Source organism: Pteropus alecto, unplaced genomic scaffold (assembly GCF_000325575.1).
Source record: "Pteropus alecto unplaced genomic scaffold, ASM32557v1 scaffold20, whole genome shotgun sequence".
In the NCBI taxonomy this organism is placed as follows: Eukaryota; Metazoa; Chordata; class Mammalia; order Chiroptera; family Pteropodidae; genus Pteropus; species Pteropus alecto.
Window position 1 is genome coordinate 33503044 of NW_006436298.1, and position 20738 is coordinate 33523781.

Sequence of the window (20738 nt, forward strand, 5' to 3'; positions counted from 1 at the left end):
AAATAGACTGGAGAGAGGAGGGGAATATCCCCAATTAATTAATATCTTAAGGTTTTTTTCTGCCTCACCTGAATATTTGGAATTTTTCTTATAGACAATGATGCTTCCAAGTGGTGAAATGAGTCTTCTCACAGCAGGGTGCAGGATAGACTGGAAAGGGGAAGGCATTACTGGGAAACCAGTTAGAAGCTGACTGCCAAAATCTAGCCAGAATGTGAAAGACTCTAGACCTTAGTGGTGGCAGTGGACATAGAACACAGGGCAGACATTAGAGGCATGTAAAGACTTTAGTAACTGTGATTAGACAGAGATTGTGTGAGAAAGAGAAGTTGAAGACTAATGTGAGCTTTCAGGTTTCTGTGAGTGACAGACATGGACTTGGAGGGATTGGAAGGGGAAACAGGGAACGAGATGACATGAAAGTGTCAGCAGGACAATCAATGTAGAGATATTTAATGAGATGGTATGGTTGAAGCTCTGAAAAAGAGTTCAGTTCTGGGGAGGAATATTTTGGGACTCACTTGAAAAAGATGATGGTTGAAAATGTGAAGATGAATGAGGACTCTGAAAGAGAAAGAGAGGAATCCAAGACAAAGCTGGGCCTTGAAGCCAGGTGGTGTTTAGGCACAGGCAGAGAAAGCCGTCTCTTGAGAAAGATCAGTTCTTCAGAGCACTCTCCTTGAAGACTCAGGGTCAAGCTGGGGTCAGTGAAACTGGAAACTTTAGGGAGGACAGAAAGAATGAGAATGGTCAACTTCCTAAGATTAAATTAGAAAACTAATATCAAAAAGTATTAGAGTAGGTTGTAGACTCTGTGAGAACAGCTTTAGTCATTCAGTGGAAAGACAAATGAGAAGTTCAAGAGAAAATAGGTGAAGAAAAGGAGGCAGGGCTCGTAGAGCCATTCTTTAAGAAATGTGGCAGCGAAAAGATGATGAGAAATATGACAATAACTCGAGGGTGTTGCAGGATAAAATGAAGGGTTGTTTTCTCTTTCCATGTACCTCAAGAAAATCTCTTTTCTGAGGGGCAGAAGTATCAGAATAATACTGTTAAAGAAAATAACCAGGTTTCTACAACATTTTGCCATTTGTAGATGGTCCTAGTGGAAGTTGTTTGTCTAGGTTATTTGGCTTGGACTCTACCATAACTCAGTAAATGACTAAATGTCCATTTTTGTGGCTTTCTGAAGGAGACAGTTACCACCATGGCACAGTCAGCAAATGACAACGGATTCCTTATTCTCTGTTGCCATGATGGTTACTAAAGTTGACCACTCCTGCTCGGTGGCTATCAGTTTGCTGCAGAGGAAACAAGAAAAAGAATGAGAAGTTGGAAAGGAAATGTATACTTCAGTCCCACACAGAGATCTAAAGGGCTGAATCTAGACTTCTGCTCTTTTCAGAATTTGGATCTGAAACAGGCAGAGAAGGAGTCTTAAGGAACAGCGCCTCTGGCATTATGACTCACTATTTGAAGATTTCATTAGGAGGGGAAGCACATGTCCTTCAGTCAGTCATCAGGAAATCACGACTGCCTGCTTATTCCACCAAATCTTGCAGAATTTAGCTGGAGAGGGTAAGAGTCTGGGGGTGGAAACTTCGACACTGTAATGATTTCCTTACCTAAATCCAATCTTTTCTATTTCAAGTCATGAAAACACGTATTTTTAGATGGATTGATAGACATACACACATACCGAGTGTATACACATATATTATCTTTTCATAAACATTTACCTGTCAATATCTGTAATGTAGGGTGCCTTTAAATAAAATCTCAACTGAATTAACCTAAAATAAAATGTTATCTATACAAGTTCCCAAAAGAAGATAAACCCTTAGAAGGACCAGTTAAATTCATTCCAGAGAAAATGAGGAATAAATGAGAATACCAGGTAGAGTTAGAGGGTTATTTTGATGAACTGATTTCTATATAATATGAAGGAGGATTAGAGCTCATAGGCTTCTGCATTTTAAAATAAATCACTGCATGGAAGCAGAGGAAATATTACTAAGAATTTTATTCTGATGTCTGGTTAACACTTTCCTCTCTTTGTAGAGAATTCAGCATTTCAGAAGGAAAGCAGTTTAGGGAGTCCTTTCACTCATTCAACAAAAAAGGCATTGAGGGCTTCCCATGAGTCAGGCACAATGTTAGGCTCTAGGACAAGATGGTGAACAAAAAGAGACCTTTCTCATTCACAGAGCTGAGAGGCTACTGGGGGTAGGGAGAGCAGTAAACAACTGATAAATTACAAACTGAGAGATAAATGCTGTAGAAGAAAAGAATAGAGCCTTATAAAAAGCAAAGAACAAAGGATTCCAGGTGGGGGGTACAGACACAGGAAGGTTTCCCTGAGAAAGGGCTATTTGAGCTGAGATCTAAAGAACAAGGTTGAGTTAAAGCTAACCACGAAAGGCTGGAGGGGAGCATTCTAGACCCAGAGAAGAGCATGCCCGAAAGTAGACCCCATCCCCACGCTCAACCCCCCACGGGGGCAAGCCCTGTAGCTCCTAGTTAAGGATTCAGTCTTTATTCCAAGAACAGTGGGAAGCTATTCAAAGGTTTTAAGCAGGTTGGTGACATGATCAGAATTGTGTTTTGAAAAGAGCACTCTGGCTGCAGTGTTGAAAACAAATTGGGAAGACATTGTCTGAAAGCCACCGTTTCCCTTAGTAAATGCTGAGGCCCGCAGCTGTCACAATCACTTTCTTGTGGTCACCTGACTCTACTAATATTTTTCTGTACCCCTGAGGACATTTGGAAGCTATTTTAAGTGAAGGATTAAGAATTTCTTGATCCCAGATTATTATATGATTATGTCAACATTTGGGCTAGAGACACAATGCCTTTCTGTCTGCTCCAAGTTTTGATTGTCACAACTAATCACCATCCTCATCGGTGATAGTACAAACAAGGCCTGACCAACAAACGTCCAGATTTTATAGTCAGGGACAATATCATATTGCCTTTCTCCTCCTTCCACCTTTGTCATTGTACACTCTCATCATCTTTCTGGTTTCCTTGTCTGCACGTTGACTCTCCATGCATTTCACCCTGTCCCTGACTTCCTGGCTTCCCATCATTCCTAGACCCTGGTCACTTAATTTCAACAGAGCTTCTTCTATGGTACCTAATCAGGGAGGGCAGGGAGAGACTGACAAGAGCAAGGCAGAGCTGTGAAAACCAGGCAGGATCCATTCATCTAGATTAGTTTGTCACTTTGTCTTGCAAAGGCCCACTTACCAAACTTCAACAGACCAGGACTAAAACTATGAATGAGAAATTGCCTTCATCAGCACTCTGAGTCACCTTCAGGTTACCTGAGTAGTCCGGGAGCCCAGGGGGACTGTGCTGCACTGCAGGGTTGGCAGCCTCAGCTGAAGGACACGGATGGAAGCAAGGACAGGGAACCAGGCAGGTCTTGATGACCCCAGAGAACCTATCTTTCAACAACCAGCTATAAAATATTGCTGTAGAGCTGATGTACTTAGATAGCATCCAAAACCTACCCTCCACTGTGTGTAAAACTCTTTCAACATATCAGGTAAGTGACCATCACTTGGTGTCAACAACTAGGCTTTATTTGTTATGTCTTCCTTATATGGAGTCCAAGCAGACTCATCCTTTAAATTTCACTAACTTAATTGTGGCCTCTGCCACCACACAGAAAGCTAATCCTTCCTTGACAAGATGGCCCTTTTGTACTCTAAGTGTGTCATTATGTGTCCTCAATCCTCTCCAGCCTGAAGCTCCCTGTTTCCTGCTTCTCTGGTGAGGTTTCCAGGGCCCTGCTGTCCTGGAGGTACTCCTTTGAATCTGCTAAGAGTTTGAAAAATACCATTCTAAGGCATGTGTAATTGGTCACTTAAATAAGCTGAGTTCAACCAACTTTATTCTTGTATCCTTTCTTTTCAAACAAGTTCCTTTTCTATCTGTGTACAAAATTTGAAACAGTCTCCATAACTTTTCCGCTATGAAAAATAATATTAGTTCCCTGGTTTGGGTGTTAAAAATCTAATAACTCTGTAACTCCAGTCCAGTCCAACCAGTTTAGTCAAAATTCCAAATACATGTTCCATTGAGGGCTTATGCCCTGCTCCTGCTCAGATCAGACCGCATCTTGGAAACCTGGAGTTGGGGGACAGAATATGGTCGCCTACTTCACTATTTCAAAGCTCTTCTTCTCACTAGCTGCTTTTTCTAACCATTCTTGGGTGGGGCTGGGGTGAGAGAGACCAGGGAAAATTGGCTGGTACAGTTAAGTCTATTGATGATTTCTAGGCATAATGGACATGTAAAGCTGACTCTCTTATGTGGCACTTTTGCATGTTTCCCTGAGATGCCCTGCTGGTGACATGTAAACCAGTGATTACCGAGTGTGGTCCACAAATAAAATTATTATCACCTGGGAGCTTGTTAGAAATATACATTTTGGGGTCTTTCCATCCTAAAGATTCAGAATCTCTAGGAGTATGCTCCAAGAATGTTTTAACAAGCCATGAGGGTGATTCTAATGCAGGCTAAAGTTTGAGGAGCACTAATCTAAAAAGTGGTTAGTCACTTACTACCTGGATCAGGCACTGGGTTCTGGGCACATTGCACCTCCAGGTCTGTGATCTTCTGCTAAGCTGAGCCAACAAGTAAACCCCAGGACACTGTGCTTTACCTATAGCTAGTGGCAGTACAGTCCCTCTAATACATCTTCTCATTGCTGTACTCCTCTGAGGTCCCTGCACCTAGACTGCTCATCTTAGACTTTTGGGGAGATGAGGATTTATTCGTGTCCCAAACTTCAGGAGATAAGGGCCAAGCTCTTAAAGAGTTCTCTTGAAGTCTCTCTTGGCCTAAGGAGAGGAGTATACTCCTCTCTTTTATCTCCCATTGAGGTGTGTGATGGGCTCATCCTGACCAAACTAGATTTACGGTCTGTTACAATGTTCCACAAAAGTGATATAGCACACTCCTTTGGGATATGGAAGAACTCAATTTCTCTTGTATTATTCATAACCTCTGGGGCCTGTTTCAAAAATCCAAGACAACAGTAGAGTTATATTTCATATCTTGGACATGGCAACCTAAACTCAATCCTACAGGGTGGTTGTACTTTGTTATGCGTGCTACTTTTAATAATACAGTCCAAGTTCACATTAGTCACAGCATGTCACGGATATATAAAAGATACACTGTCAATTCTCTTAAATCATTTTCACTTATGCTCCTGTTAAGTCATGTCTCCCCAAATTTATTCTTAGCTAGGTCTCTGTGCCAGTTTTAAAATAGATTTATGCCTCTCTTCTATATTTACCATGGTTATGTGCCACTCCTGCCTTCTTGTATTTGTACATTGCTGAGCTCAAGGAATTTTCCAGATATTGATTTCCCCAATATCCAGGCTATCTGTCTGACTATACTACATACTTTCAGGTGAAATAATCACTATTCCCAGTGCTCCTAACATTTTTCCTTCTTGTTGATCAGAATTAAGGAGAGATTACTAATTCCCTGGTCCATTCCTCTACATCTGAGAGATGAAATTATCATCAAGGCAAATGAAGAATTTATCAGATGTTCTGCTGTCGCTGCATTAAATATTTCACAGATGTTCATTATGCATATGTGCTATTCACTTTCCCTGGCTGGGGCACTCACTGCTTCTTGGCAATTGATTTCTTAACTGGTCTTCATTGCTTCTCCATGCCGCTTACACCAGATCTTCACCCCCTTAAAATACAGGCACCATTTTTTCTCATTATTTCTATAGATGACTCTCCATCCATTTATCTAAGAGAATTAATGTTAAACAATATGAGCTCCCCGAACTCCCTCTCCTCGACCTCAAAATCTCACCATAATTTGACTCTTATTCTCTCCTTGTTATCTCAGAAGACATCTTTCTTATGCTTGCCAAAACTGTGCCTCCATCTTAGTCTTATTTTCTCATTTCCTTTGGGACTTTTCTTCCTTTTGCCTCTTTAATATGTATCTTCCCATTAGCCTCCTGACAGTAGCCAAAAAAAACGTTTAAGCCTCCTCTCCTCGAAAACATTCCTTGACCCTCGTGTTGCCACCATGTTGCTTTCCTCTGCTTCACTACCTCTGCTTACTTTTCTCCATTTTCCTGATAGCTTTGTATTTGAAGTTGGTCAATAATCTCCTAATTATCAAATCCAAAGGCCTTTTCTTATTTTTCACTTTCTTGGAACCCTAACTTTCACATGTTACACTTTATACTCCTGACTCTCCCCTGACCACATGGTAAGTCTTCATAGATATGTCAGTTCCGGTTATCATAATTGTATCCGCTTCAAAACTGATCTTCCCACTGCTAATCTATTTGCTGTATATTCCATTGCCAGAATTACTTTCTAAAGAAAAATCAATTGTGCTTAAATATCTTAAACAATCCAGCCTCAATATCTATTTCTACCCTTATCGCCTAAAGTTTCTTGACACACCAACCAAAGTGGATGACACAATAGAGCCATTTCCTCTTCTCCAAACAAGGAGTTCTCATTTCTTCAAGCTTTTGATTATGCTGATTTTCTGCTTTGAACTCCTCTTCCAAGTTCTTTATGTCATAGTACTATTTACTCTTTAAGATCTATCACAAATGCTACCTCTTCTGTGAAACCTTGACTGATTCTTTTAAATGTGTGATGTCTTTCTTTCTTTCTTTTTTTTTTTAGAAAATTTCTATAGCCTTTTGGCATCCCTTATGTTATACATTCAAATGCACAAATGTGAATAATTACTAAATTTAAAGAGCATAACGTCTTTCCTAAATGACTATCTTTCCAACGCAAGGAAAACAATATAAACTAGTCCACTTTTCCTGTCTTACAAGACAAAACACCATCTGAGAACTGGGAAATCCATAATTTTCTTTAATGTTTTGCCTGTAATTTGTAAAACAACAGAAAATATTCTTGTGGACATGTTTAAAATTTTTCCCAGATGCCATAATTTCAGTACTGTATGGCAATGTCTTCATGACACTCACTGAACATCCAGATGCTGAAAGAGTCTGGAGGACAGGAACTAAAATGATTAGCAATTTTGGAAATAGGCCCTATGTGGAAGTAATTTATATATAAAGGAAGAGGAGGAGGAGGGTGAATTACTTGGACTCAGGAAAGAAAAGGTAGGAGCAGGAAATGTTAGCAATTAGTTTCTAGGTGTCTAGAAAAACTATTATGAGTGACAGTGAGCAGCTGTTTCATGTTCCCACTCAGAGGACAAATGCTTTGGGCTATTGCAAGGGAGATTACGAAGAGACATTAGAAAAAGTCTCCAGACTCTAAAGTTGGTAAAACATGTTGCCAAAGGAAGGAAGGAGAGACATCTTTCTACACTGGGGTTAGGGAGCTGCCCTGGCTGGAAGATAAGATACTAGAGATAAGGCTCATTTAGGGTTTTTATTCCAATGACGTCATACATGTAGAGAAAGAAATGATTCTATCACATAGTATATAAGAAAGCTCTTTGAGAAAACGTTAAGTTAGGAATATAATCTATACCCAAGGGAAAAGGAAGGTTCCGAGAATATGGCATTGTGGGTAGATGAACAGTTTTTGAAATGACATTCTGGTTCCTTCTCCTGGGTCACTTGCTCCTAGCTCTGTGATCCTGGAAAAGTTATTCAACTGTACTAAGAATCAGTTTTCTCATCTGCAAAGCAGGGATAATAGTTGTGCTTCCTTCACAAAGATATAGTCATTGAGAAGATACTCAATAAATGTTAATTTTTATTTTTTTATTAGATATGTAGTACCTTCTACGTACTATGTTAGACATATTCCCAATCATTAGCTCCTTTACTGAGCAATCATTCAAGCCCTATATAAAATAGAATGATATCATGACTTTTTACCAGAGTTATGTTCTTTAATTAAAAATGAAAGCCCTGGATATCAAAGACCAGCCTGCTGAGTTTCCTTACCTTTCCCAACCATGAGACATTTCCCTGATGTCTGCAGCACGTCTTTGACGTCTGGGACAGAAGACCAATTTGCCTCCACCCCCATGTGGCTCCACCTGTCACCATTATTATGTGATCTTTATAAAATTAAACTGAGGATGTATCAACTTTTTTTATTATGCTTTCAACCAAAGCCATTAAGCTTTACAAACACAGTGTCTGTTTAATAAAATGAATGGATACAGGAAAGAAAATTCCTATAATTAATTTTATATCTTCGAAACAATATTTATACCAACTAATGTATTCGTGTTCAATTTGAGCTATGATGTTTCTCACTATCAGATGAATTTGTGATGGAGGGTCTATTTGTAGCCAGTGGTTACTACAAAAAGTATATTTTATTCTGGGTCATTGCTTTTTTCTTCCTCTACTATTTACCTGCAGGAAAAAAAAAAAAAGCCATTTTCTCCAGGATCCCAGGATGTGAATCCTTTAACTCTTCTCTGTTTACATCAAGCAAAGAGATCATCATTCTGAACTTGGCAGTAGTTGTATATTAATATAGACACCTGGTAAGCTTTTGATTTCCCATTTGAGAGTCAGTTAAGAAGCACAGAATGCTAAAGTTATCTATGTAGTTATATTAGTGTGTATGTATGTTTACATATATATTTCCTTTTTTAAGGATAGTTTGGATTCTCAGGAGCAAGGATAATTAAATATGTGCTCCATTTTTAGCAAAACAAAGAGTTCAATACAAAGTGTTATATATAGCTTAACGCAAAAATATATTAATTACTATCTCTATGCTAATAGTGAAATTTAAAGATCCAAACTGCAAGATTACATTTATGTGGCTAAGTCAGAAAGAGTCATCATAATTGGAATTTTGGCAACATGTTTGGATGATAGAAATCAGTGAGGCATGACAATCTTTACTTTGAGTCATGTATAAAGATAGCTTAGGACAAGAATGAGACATGCATGATGTATAAAGGAATCCTTAGCACTATGAAAATAGTTTACCACTGTGAAAAGAAAAGAAGAAGGTTAAATTACTTTGGCTATAAAACCCCATGAAATGCGAAAACCAACCGAACCAGCTTTTTTTCTCCAGATGTCTTCAGAACTGCATAATACGAAAGTTAAAGGAGTATATGAAGATGATTTTGGGGTATGCCTGATATTTTGCTACAGAAACAGCAACAACAATAATAAAAGTTTTGAATGATCTTAGGGGAGACAAAGGAAATATAGTACATAAATTTAACAAAACATTTTTTTTTTATAGCAGATGCCTAAAATGTCAGCCTTTGGAGTAAGGAACACTTGAGTTTGAGCCCCAGCACCACCACTTACTCTCTACTGGACCCTGGGAAAGTCCTTCACCTCATGGAGCTTTAGTGTCCTCTGTAAAGTGAACACAATAACTAGCTGACAACATGGCGCTTAAGTGAGATATGAATAACACCCTTAGCATATGGTTGGGTGAACAAAGTAAGAGCTCAATAAATGTCAGCTATGGTGTTGATAATGATGAGAGTGAAAATGATGAAGAAGAGGAGAAAGAGAATGAAGAAGAAATTACTGTTAAAAGAGACTCCTGAGAGGAAACAATTGTCTGATGATGAAATGAGAACAATCTCTCCTTCCAAGGGCAAAATATATTAGGTGAAGTATTTACCTGTAGTCCTTTATCTGTCCTTGTAGAATATTCATTGTAAAATTGAAATGAAGTCATTTGCCTTTTGTCAGAGTGGGAAGATAATTTTTTTTTTTTAAATTAAGAACAAACTTTAAATAGGACATTAAAAAATTCTGTCCTTTGGCTAAAACCCTATATAGCTAAGAGTTTATAAAGAGAGCAATTTCTTCAGTGTAAGGGGACACTGGAGATGGAGTGTGGCAAATCAAAAGTTAAGGACTGATGATCAGGCTTTCTTGAAATTGACAAGCTGATCCTAAAATTTTTTATGGAAATGCAAAAGACTTCAAATATTTGGAGCATTCTTGAAAAAAGAACAAAGTTGGATGACTTATACTATCTGATTTTAATATTCTAGGAAGCTACAGTAATCGGGACAGTGTGATGCTGACATAAAGATTAACAGAGCAATGGAACAGAATAGAGAGCACGGTAATAGACTCACGCTTCGGTGGTCATTTGAATTTTCGACAAAGGTGCCAAAGTAACCCAATAGGAAAATGAAATTTTTATCAATAAATGGTACAATAGGAGTAGGAAAAAAATGGCATAGATGATAGAGGTTCTGTTCATCCTCTTGGTGACCCAAAGTTGTGACAGAAACGAGGAGCAAACAGCAAAGGAAAATCACCTGGGATCTAGATGAACAAGCCATACAACTAAGGAGAAATCTAATAAATCATCCTGCCATGGCAGAAGGTAGGACAGAGCAAGGACGTGAGCCTACCGGGTCCAGAGCAGCTGAGTGAGACAGAGGTTGTGGTAGCTGTAGACCCCTCTTAACGGGGCCGTGTCCATGAGCAGACTTTTGCCATGATGGACCTGCTTGCTTTGAGCACCAGTGCCGATTGGGCTGCACAGGGACTTACAGGGGTACACCGAGTTGTTGGAGTGAGGGCCCAGGCCAGATTCACTCTGTACAGAACTCCCAGCAGTATCCATTGTTCCCTGTTGAGCCCTCCCCCATACCAGTGAGCCAGACTCAGCATCACCATAGCCAGACGTCATCAAACCGGATAACAGAGGTTGCTCCACCTAGAGGATTCCCTGAAACCTCGCCCTCCCAACTCGTGGCCCAACCCAAGCCACATCCAAATATAGCCTCAGCTGAGTCAGGTGCTCCTTGTTGAGCAGCACCTAGACTTACACTGATGGCAGTTGAACTGTGGTTTCTGGTGTAGCCTTTTTAGGCGAATATAAGCACAGCATCTGTGGATTGCTTGCTGAATCTTAACAAGTGGCCCTGAAGGGCTAGAGGTTTGGGCTAAATTTGGCCTGCAGCTGAACTCCCCTCAGGACTGTGCCTCTGGACACCTACTACAAAATCCATACTAATAAGACTGGGAGACTTAGGAGCTTTGCTTAGTACATAGAAAGACACAGAAAGGCAGCCAAAATGGGAAGACAAAGAAGCAGAAACCATATGAGAGAACAGAACAGAGATCCAGATATAATGGAGTCAAGTAATCTAACAGATGCAGAGTTCAAAACACTGGTTATAAAGATGCTCAATGAACTTGTGGGAAGTGTAGATGAATTCAGTGAGAACTTCAACAAAGAGATAAAAAACAAAACTGGAAATGGAAATTATAAAAGGGAACCAGTCTGAAATGAAAAACACATCTGAGATGAGAAATACATTAAATAGAATAAATAAAGTGAATAAAGAAGATCAAATGCCCTATATAGAGGATGGGAAAGCCAAGGATATTCAATCAGAATGGCAAGAAAAAAGAAGCCAAGACTATAATAATAATTTAAGAAGCCTGTGAGGCACAATTAAAGGTAAAAATATCTGTGTCACAGGGGTACCTGAAGGAAAACAAGATGTTGAAGAGCTATTTGAAGAAATAATGACAGAAAACTTCCCTAACCTGGTGAAGGAAATGGACATAAAACCCCAGGAAGCTCAGAGAGTCCCCAAAACTAGGAACCCAAAGAGGCCCACACCAAGAAACATCATAATTAAAATGCCAAAGTTTAAATACAAAGAGAGAATCTTAAAAGCAGCAAGATAAAAGCAGTTAGTTACCTACAAAGGAGCACCCATAAGACTGGCAGCTGATTTCTCAAAAAAAAAAAAACAACTATGCAGTACAGAAGGGCTTGGCACAAAATATTCGACATGATGAAAACCCAGGATCTACAACCAAGAATACTTATCCAGCAAAGTTAGCATTTAGAGTTGAAGGACAGATAAAGAGCTTCTCAGACAAAAATAAGCAAAAGGAATTTATCATCACCAAGCCAGTATTACAGAAAATGATGGAGAGACTTCTTTAAGAGGAAAAAACATGTATTGAAAACAGGAATAAAGAATGGTAACAACTACATTCCTATCAAGTACCTCAAATAGAAAAGAATTAAGTGCTCCAACCAAAAGATAGAGTGGCTGCATGGATAAGAAAACGAGATCACTACATATGCTGCCTATAAGAGACTCACTTCAGATTAAAAGACACACACAGACTAAAAGGAAGGGGATGGAAAAAGATATTGCCTTGATGGACCTAGAAAGTATTGTGCTGAATGAAATGAGTGTGATAAAGACAAATATCACATGATTTCACATGTGGAATTTAAAAAACAAAATCAACAACAAAAGCAGAAATAAACTCATAGATACAGAGAATATTTAGAGGGATACTAGATGGGAGAGGGGTTAGGGGGACAAAAAAAGGCAAAAAGATTAAGAGGTACAAATGGATAGTTGCAGAATAGACATGGAGAAGTGGAGTGTAGCATAGGGGAGATGGTTAATAATGTTGTAATAAATATGTAAGGGGGGAAAAGGGTACTAGATTTAGTGGGGTGATCATTTTGAGTGTTATATGGATCTCTGATCACTATGCTATACAACTGAAACGGGTATATTATTGTATGCCAACTATAATTGGAAAAAAATCTCATCGAATTGTACAATGTAAATACAAGCAACTAATTGTCTATTATATTTCAATAAAGGTGAAAAATAAATGGTACAATAAATAGGAAGTAAATATCAATAACTTGTATATTCATATAAAAAAGTGAACCTTGATCCCTATCTCACATTAGACAAATAAATAAATTCAAGATGACTACTAGACTTACACCATTAGGACCAACATCAATAACGTTTAGAAGAAAATATAGAATATCATTATGATTTAGGGGTAGGCTAAGGGTTGTATGTGTGAGTGTGTGTATGAAATAGGACAAAGACACACTAACCATCAAGAAAAAATTTGATAAATTAGACTTCATCAAATGAAAAGCTTTCTCATCAAAAGACACTCCTAAGAAAATTAATAGACAAACTGAAGACTGACAGAAAATATTTGGAAAACATATATCCGCATATGTCTGGCAAAAGACTGGACATAAAGAATTTCTACAACTCACTAATATAAAGTCAAGTAACTTAATTAAAAAAGGGCAAAAGATTTGAACACTTTCCAAAAGAAGATATATGAATGGCCAATAAGTACATTGAAAGATACTTAACATTATTAGTCACCAGTAAAATGCAAATTAAAACTACAATAAAATACCAGTACACTGCAACAATAAAGGCTAAAATGAAAAAGACTGACAACACCAAAAGTTGGCAAAGATGTAGAGTGATTAGAACTCTCAAACGTTATTGGTAGGAGTGAAAAATGATACAATCTAGAATAAGTACAACTTACTTTATGCCCCAGAAATTCTACTCCTGTGTATTTAACCAAAACAAATTAAAACTCGTGTCCACAAAGTCTTATATAATAATATTCACGGCAGATTTATTCACAATAGCTGAAAACTAGAAACAGTCCCTCAATAAGATAATATAGAAATGAACTCTGCCTTATTTATATAGTGAAATACTACTCAGCAATAAATGGGAAAAACTATACTGATTACATACAACAACGTGAATGACTCTCAAAAACAACACTGAGGCAAAGAATCCTTACACAAAGATTACACTTATAGAATTTTTAGAAAAGGCAAAACTAATTTACAATGGAAAATGTCAGAACAGTAGATGCCTGAAGCGGGGCAATAATAGACTGAGGAGGGGCATGTGGGACCTTTCCAGAGTGTTGGCAAGGTTCTAAGTTTGGATAGCAGTTTGGGCTGCACAAGTGCATACATTTGTCAAAACTCAGTGAATGTTTGCTTAAGATTTGTGCATTTCATTATATATAGATTTTATCTCGAATTAATAAAAACAATCCTGTAAACAAATATTGAGCCACGGTTAATCATATGCATGCTGAAATGTTTGGGGGGAAGTGTCTCGATGTTCCAAGTGGCTTTGGAATGCATCGAAAAATAAGATGGATTGATAGATGCATAGAGGGCTGGATACTTATGTGGGAAAGTAGATATAGTAAAATATCAATGGTATAATCTAGGGAGAAGGTATATGGGTATTCACTGTAAAATTCCTTCAACTTTTCTGTATGTTTGACTGTTTTCATAATAAAATGTTGGGAAAGAAGCTAAGGCTAAATGGAGGTATTTGGTCCTTCTCCTGTTGAATAAAGAATAGGAGCTCTGCAGGTTTTAAGCAGGGCAGTGCTATCGTCAGATTTACGTTTTTAAACGATCTCTCTGCCTGAAGTGTACAGAGTGCATTGTAAGTACGGTGGATAGGAACTAGGACAGCAGTTAGGAAATGATTCCAGTTGCCCATGTGAGAAATTTAACAGGGTAAGGCATATAGAATTACTGTAGTCGATGATTAGAACCTGGGGTGGAGGGCCAGGAAGGAGTCCAAGATAGCTCCCAGGTTTCCGGTGTTGTTCACAGAATGAATGGCTGTGGCAACCTCTGAGAGGAAATAGAGATGAAGCGAATGAGGGCTTGGGGTTGAATGGGGCATGATAAGGAAAGATATTTTAGTCCATATTACACATGGTGAATTTGAGGCTCACTGTGGTTCTCTGAGATGAAGATGTCCAGGTAGCATTAGTAAATAATATGGGTCTAGGTTAGAGATACAGATTTTAAAATCTTCTGCTAAATTATGGTAGTTGAAGCCATGCCAATGGATGAGATGATCCAGAGAGAGAACATGAATGAGAGAGCCCTGAGGCTTACCAGCACTTTAGGGGTTGGCTGAGGAAGAGGAGCAAGCGAATGAGGCTGAGGAGGAACAAAGTAGATCAATGTTTGCTGTTCTCAAAAGTACTAACAACAAGATTCACATAGAGGAGGGTGCAAATAACCCTGCTAGGGCTTTTGGGGTGACAAGGAGAGCAGTCAGGAAAGTTTTCACAAAGGAAACATCACTGGAACAGGACTGGCATTTCCCATGCAAACAAGGCAGTAAAAGAAAGGTGGAAGGAACACGATAGGCCAGAGCTTCAAGGAGTTTTTGAAGAACTTCAGGCCATGCCTTTTTTACTCTAGGTTAGGGACTGCAGTGTGACATTTTCACCAAATATGAGACTGTTGAAATACAGGGAAGCAAGTCCTCTATACTATCCCCGATATAAACCACTAGTCCTCCACTGTAGTGTACATCAGAATCCCCTGGAGGATTTAATAAAACAGAGATTTCTAGGTCCCACCTACAGAGTTTCTGATACAATAAGTGTAGATTGGCCTGATCATTTGATTTCTATTAAGATCCCGGGTGTTGCCAATGCTATTCGTTCAGTGACCACACTTTAAGAACCACTAAGGATGCTCAGAAGGAGAAATGCCACACAATGCCCCAGAATCAGCTTCTCAGGGAAGACGGTCTCTGCCAGAAGGGACTAGTTATACTGGGGATAAGGGACACTTCCCATCACAGTCTTCACTTCCTTCTTACTTTCATTTTAGACAGATCCTTCCTATTTAAACTTCAACTTATAGGAATTTGAGGAATTTTTTGAGGCTGAAGTCTTTTCAACAAAATAGGCTCATACTCATGCTGAGTCCCAGGGCCTGCTCTGCCCATGCATCCCAGTGACACATAAAACAACTGCCTTGCATTTCTCCCCATCCTTGGGCACCCCATGGAACTGATGGCTGGCTGAGATTAGCAGACTGCAGCTACCTGATACAGTGTATGTTGGGTGTTTTGTACATTTTCAAGTACATTTACATCAAGTCATTTTAGCTTCCTGATAAGGCAGCACTGTTATTACTGGTAGATAAAATAAATGAGCACAAAGAGAAGATGATGCGTCAGAGTCTCCACAGTAGTTTCTGGTCTAGTGGTGACTCCAGTGAAACCGTAGCCTCTCCTAAAATTTAGTGACACTTTCGTTAATTTCAAATTCATCTCTTCCACAGATCTGCAACATATCAACAATGCAACCTAATGCAAATGTCCCAAAATTAATCAGGAATTGTAGTCCCTTATCTCTCTCAGATTGCAGGTTTTATGGCAGTTGAATTTAGGATACCTATTACTTTAAGAGAAGGAGTTGCTTTTAACTCCTCTCCTTCCTCCCAAATCTTGAGACTTCAGAGGTCTTGGAAAAGTCTCTGGTGCCACCATGGCATGAGAATAGCACAGTTGAATTGTCTGCAAGGTGAGGACCAATTTACTACTCCAAGCCTTCCTGAGATTGGTGCAAGAGAAGCGCTGGGCTGTTCCTGGACCCACAAGAGCAACATAGAAGGAATGGAGCAAAGATCAGAGCATCACATTATTTTGTATCAAGAAAGGCATAGTAAGACCTATGGGGGCCCATGACAAAGGACATGGTAAGAGGTAAGCTGAGTGTTAGATGACAGATCATAATCTGACAGAGAGGTGTTTACACCACCTGAGAAAGTTTAAATAGGGAAGGTTATGCATAACGGCAGAGACAAGGCCAAACTAGAATATACTTACAGAATACTTCAGAGTTTTAGAAAGCATTCAATTCACACTGAACCAATGCAGAGATGAAGTGACCCAATTCCAGGATATACTGAGAGAGCCATGATTACCAAAACATGAGACTCTTATTGTCCAGCCTAGTCCTCTGCCAAACTAGGTTCAGTTTATGATAAAGATATTAAAGGGTGGAAAGTAACTCAGAGGATTAAAGAAAGGACCTTATTTCATGTAGTTTGTGATCTCATAGGAGAAAAACAATGATGCTGAGTCACAAGAAGAGATCACTCAGAGGAATATGATATTCATCATTGAATATTTAAAGGCCTATCATGTGAAAGGGGATTAAATTTATGTGGATGGGTGCATATTACAGGAAATAGATTTTAGAGCAAGCAATGTAAGAAGGAATTTTCTAGAAAGTAGAACAGCATGAGGATTAAACGTATGGGTTTAGAGCAAAACTGCTTAGGTTTGAATCCCAGTTCTCCCAGTCCAGTTGTGACCGTAGACAAATTATTTACCCTTTCGGTGCTTCAGTTTTCTAATCAGCAAAATGACATTAAGAATAGTATCTTCTCACAGTGTTGTGAGATTAAAGGAGTTAATAGTTCTAAAATGCTTAGACATTGTCTGGCACGTGCTAAGCACACAATAAATACCAGCGGTTAGAGGAGTTATTATTGATAGAACTATTGATGGAAGGATGGCTTTGAGGGATGATGTGTACCTTCTGAGGAGCTTTCCCAGCAGAGACCTGCAGATATCGGGCAGGAAGTCATGGAGAGAGTAAGCAGTGGTAGGAGGCTGATGGCACTAGATTGATGGTCTTCAGCCGGCGGGCTACATGTGACTCATGGGCTGGAGAAACTGTACAGGTGGAACAGGATTTCAGAACAACTATAAAGGACTTCTCTGCAATTCTCTGCAATCTCTATTTCCATTGCAACAGCATCTTGGCTACTTCTACATTCCAAGTGGAAATATTTTTGGTTTTGCCTTAGCAAAAGCACTAAAGCTCACTTCCGAAAATACTTCTGCATTGATTATATATATATGTGTGTGTGTGTGTCCATTGATGATGAGGATGAGGATGATGATGATGATGATGATGTGTATGTGTGTGTGTGTGTGTGTGTGTGTGTGTGTGTGTGTGTGTGTGTGTATAAACTAAAAAACTTATAAAAATCAGTCTTGAGAAAAAATGAGCATTTTGAATCATGGTAAGATTTAAGGACACTCATCTTTCATCCCATACTTACAGAGTACTTTATATGTCAGGCATGGTACTAGGTGTTGGGGATATTTAGGTTAATATTACTAAGCTACTGTCCCTGCCTTCAGGGAATTTACAATTTAGTCACATTGGCTGGACATAAAATATAAAAGATTAAGAACCCTTTCTTGAAATGAATTTAAGAGAAGGATTTCAATACAGAATGAGAGTTTACAACTTTACAATTCTTGGCATGGTAAGCAGCAACAGCCCAGTGGACAAATTTAATATAGAGAAGAGACAAAACAAAAATACCTCCCTTCCAACTCCAGCGGCCTAGAATCAGCCTTGAGGTTGTATAAGCATGTTGAGTTAAAGGCACTGAAGATCACTGTGCTTTTGAAGAGTAAAGTGTAAGGGCAAGTAAGAGCAATTCCTGTGTGATAAAGCAAAGAAATGACTTCTTCAGAAAGAAAACAGAAATTCTTTAAAATAAAATATAATGTAGAAAGTAAAAATCTACCTGGCTAGATTTATAGGCATTGAAGTATCAAATGCATACATTGAATTCAGATGGGATGGGGTAAATAAACAGATGGTACAAAAGATAAATTGTTGAGAACCTTTATGAAAACTACATATTGTAGTTTAAAGGCTGGATGAAAATCTGTTGCTAAAGATAAATTTCACTAAGAATATGAGACAAAGCTGAGAATTTAAGAGATTCAGTTTCAACAAAAGAAGTTTAAGGTAAAACAAAAATTTCTTCTGTAATCATTTTTAGTACAATGTTGTTGGAGAATAAAGTCTTCCAGGAAGTCATTACATAGCACTTAAGACATGTAAATGTTTCAACTCTCCAAAGCCAGATGGTATTCATTGTGGGGTCCCAGGAGAACTCGCACACGAATGGCCAAAGTATCGGTCAGGACATAAAATACAGCCTCAACACTAGATTCTTGCCTAAATGTCAGTCTCCATTGGGAGTTTTTCCTTCAATGAAGGTTTGAGAATTGGGTCCCATTATCTATTAGTGCAGAGGAATTATTTCTGGAAATTAGAAAGGTGTTCTGTTCTCGAGAGATACAAGAAATTTAAAAACTCTGAGCCTCTTGAATTCTAAAACACTTGTTTCGAAGACTAATTGAATCAATATGCAGTTATAATCTTGATATATTGTGAAGTAAAAAATAAAATCAATATTCAATTTAAATTCTTCTGGAGAAGGACAACAAAATAGGTAGAAAATAACTGATCCAACACTACTTTCTAAAAGTGATTTATATTTTGTTTTCTTTTTTCCAAATTTTCTATCGTGAATATATATTAATTTATAATCAGAAAATATTGTTAAAACAAAGACCTATAATATACTAATTTTAAAATATTTCTTAAAATATTTATATTAAAGAGTATAATTAATTGCGGTGGCTTTACTTAAAAAGATTTAGGATGGCCAAGTACAATAAGACTTAAGGCAACCACTCTGAATTAAGACTCCAAATAGAGACTATAAGATGGATGCTTCAATACACGTGGTATGAAATTGAACAGTCTAGCGTTATTTTATTTTAGAATAGAGAAAAATCAGTAGAGACTTTATTGTGCTATTTAAACCTTCAATGAAATCTGAGCAACTCCACATTTTAACCAATCTGTGCTAAGGGGAGAAAAGGCACACTATGAAATTAATAACCAGGAAAATTCATAAAAACATGAGCTAATATTTTACTTTGTAGAGAGCTAAAGTATAGAATATTTACGTCAAAGATAATAGTAGAAAAATCATGAGGTTTATATTTTGTGATCATTAATTATATTTGTTCCTACAGATATATTTTAAAAATTATTCTATCGATCTCTCTTGTAGGTAATCTGAAGCTATCAAAGGCAATAGGTCATTAACTGATTACCTACAAAAGAGATTACTTTTATTTCCCTTGCTCAGAAATATCACACATACCCATTGGTTATTGTATTATGGGACCAATGACCAGTTTATTTTAGAATTATCAGATACTGGCAACTAATAAAACCAGACATCTGGTGAGGGGGACCAAATATTTGATTGTTTACGGAAGATCTTTATTTCTTTTACAAGATTTTTCTTTAAGAGAAGCTCCTGGTCCTTGGTCAGGAAGTCCAGTGTATTTCCCAGGGAACTGAAAGCTCTGTGTAAAATAACCTCTATTAAGCATGAGATAACATCTGTCTCCAGGTCAAAGAGATGATATACTGTGTTGGAGGACACTGGTTCCTTTTTATTCCCATGGGATTAAGATAAAGTCAGACGCTGGGCATTAAGCACCAGTCTTATTCCCCAAGTTTACCTATGGCCTAATGTCAATCAACCGTCTGGAGGGCAGCTCTTCCTATGTAACAACAATACTTTGGTTTTTAACGAATAGCCGACATCCTTCTTAAGAGGTATTAGCACACTGAAGACTTCTAACAATTAACCTGGGTGGGGAGAGTAAATAATTACTGTTAATGTCTTTATCAGGGCCAAGGACTACCATTTTATTGTGCTCGCACCCTGTTAATATGCAGCTTTTCTATTAATTTGCTGATCACGTATGGACTTCGGTCTCAGTGTACATATTTAAAATTTGTAGAAGTTGATTCTGTAAAAAAAAACAACACTATCCCATGACAGCTTTAATAGAATTAAAATGCCTAAGCAGCCCTGCCAATACAATTCTCCCTTTGCCTGTATGACTTCTGAAAGACACACATTCTCTTTGTAGTGTTCAAGCAAGTAGCCTTAAGCTGGAAGCAAGAGTGAAGGTCAAATAAAAGAGAAAATTGTAAATGACTCTATTACATTTTGTACTAAGAATTTCCTATCGCATTTACCTCTATCAAAAATCAGCCTATCTTTACCGTTTACTTTTTACCTGGAGTAAAAATTAGTTTATAAATTGTAAATATAAGGGAAAGATAATTTAGCACTCTCTTCTATCGTTGTCAACCCACTGGTTTTCATAACTGAATCCCACACATTTTGAGAATGTCGTGACTGCCTCGCAGTGTTTGTAGGGCATAGTGGAGCAAGCCCCCACCTATCAAAGGTCAGAGAGAGAAACCAAATGACCCAGGGAAG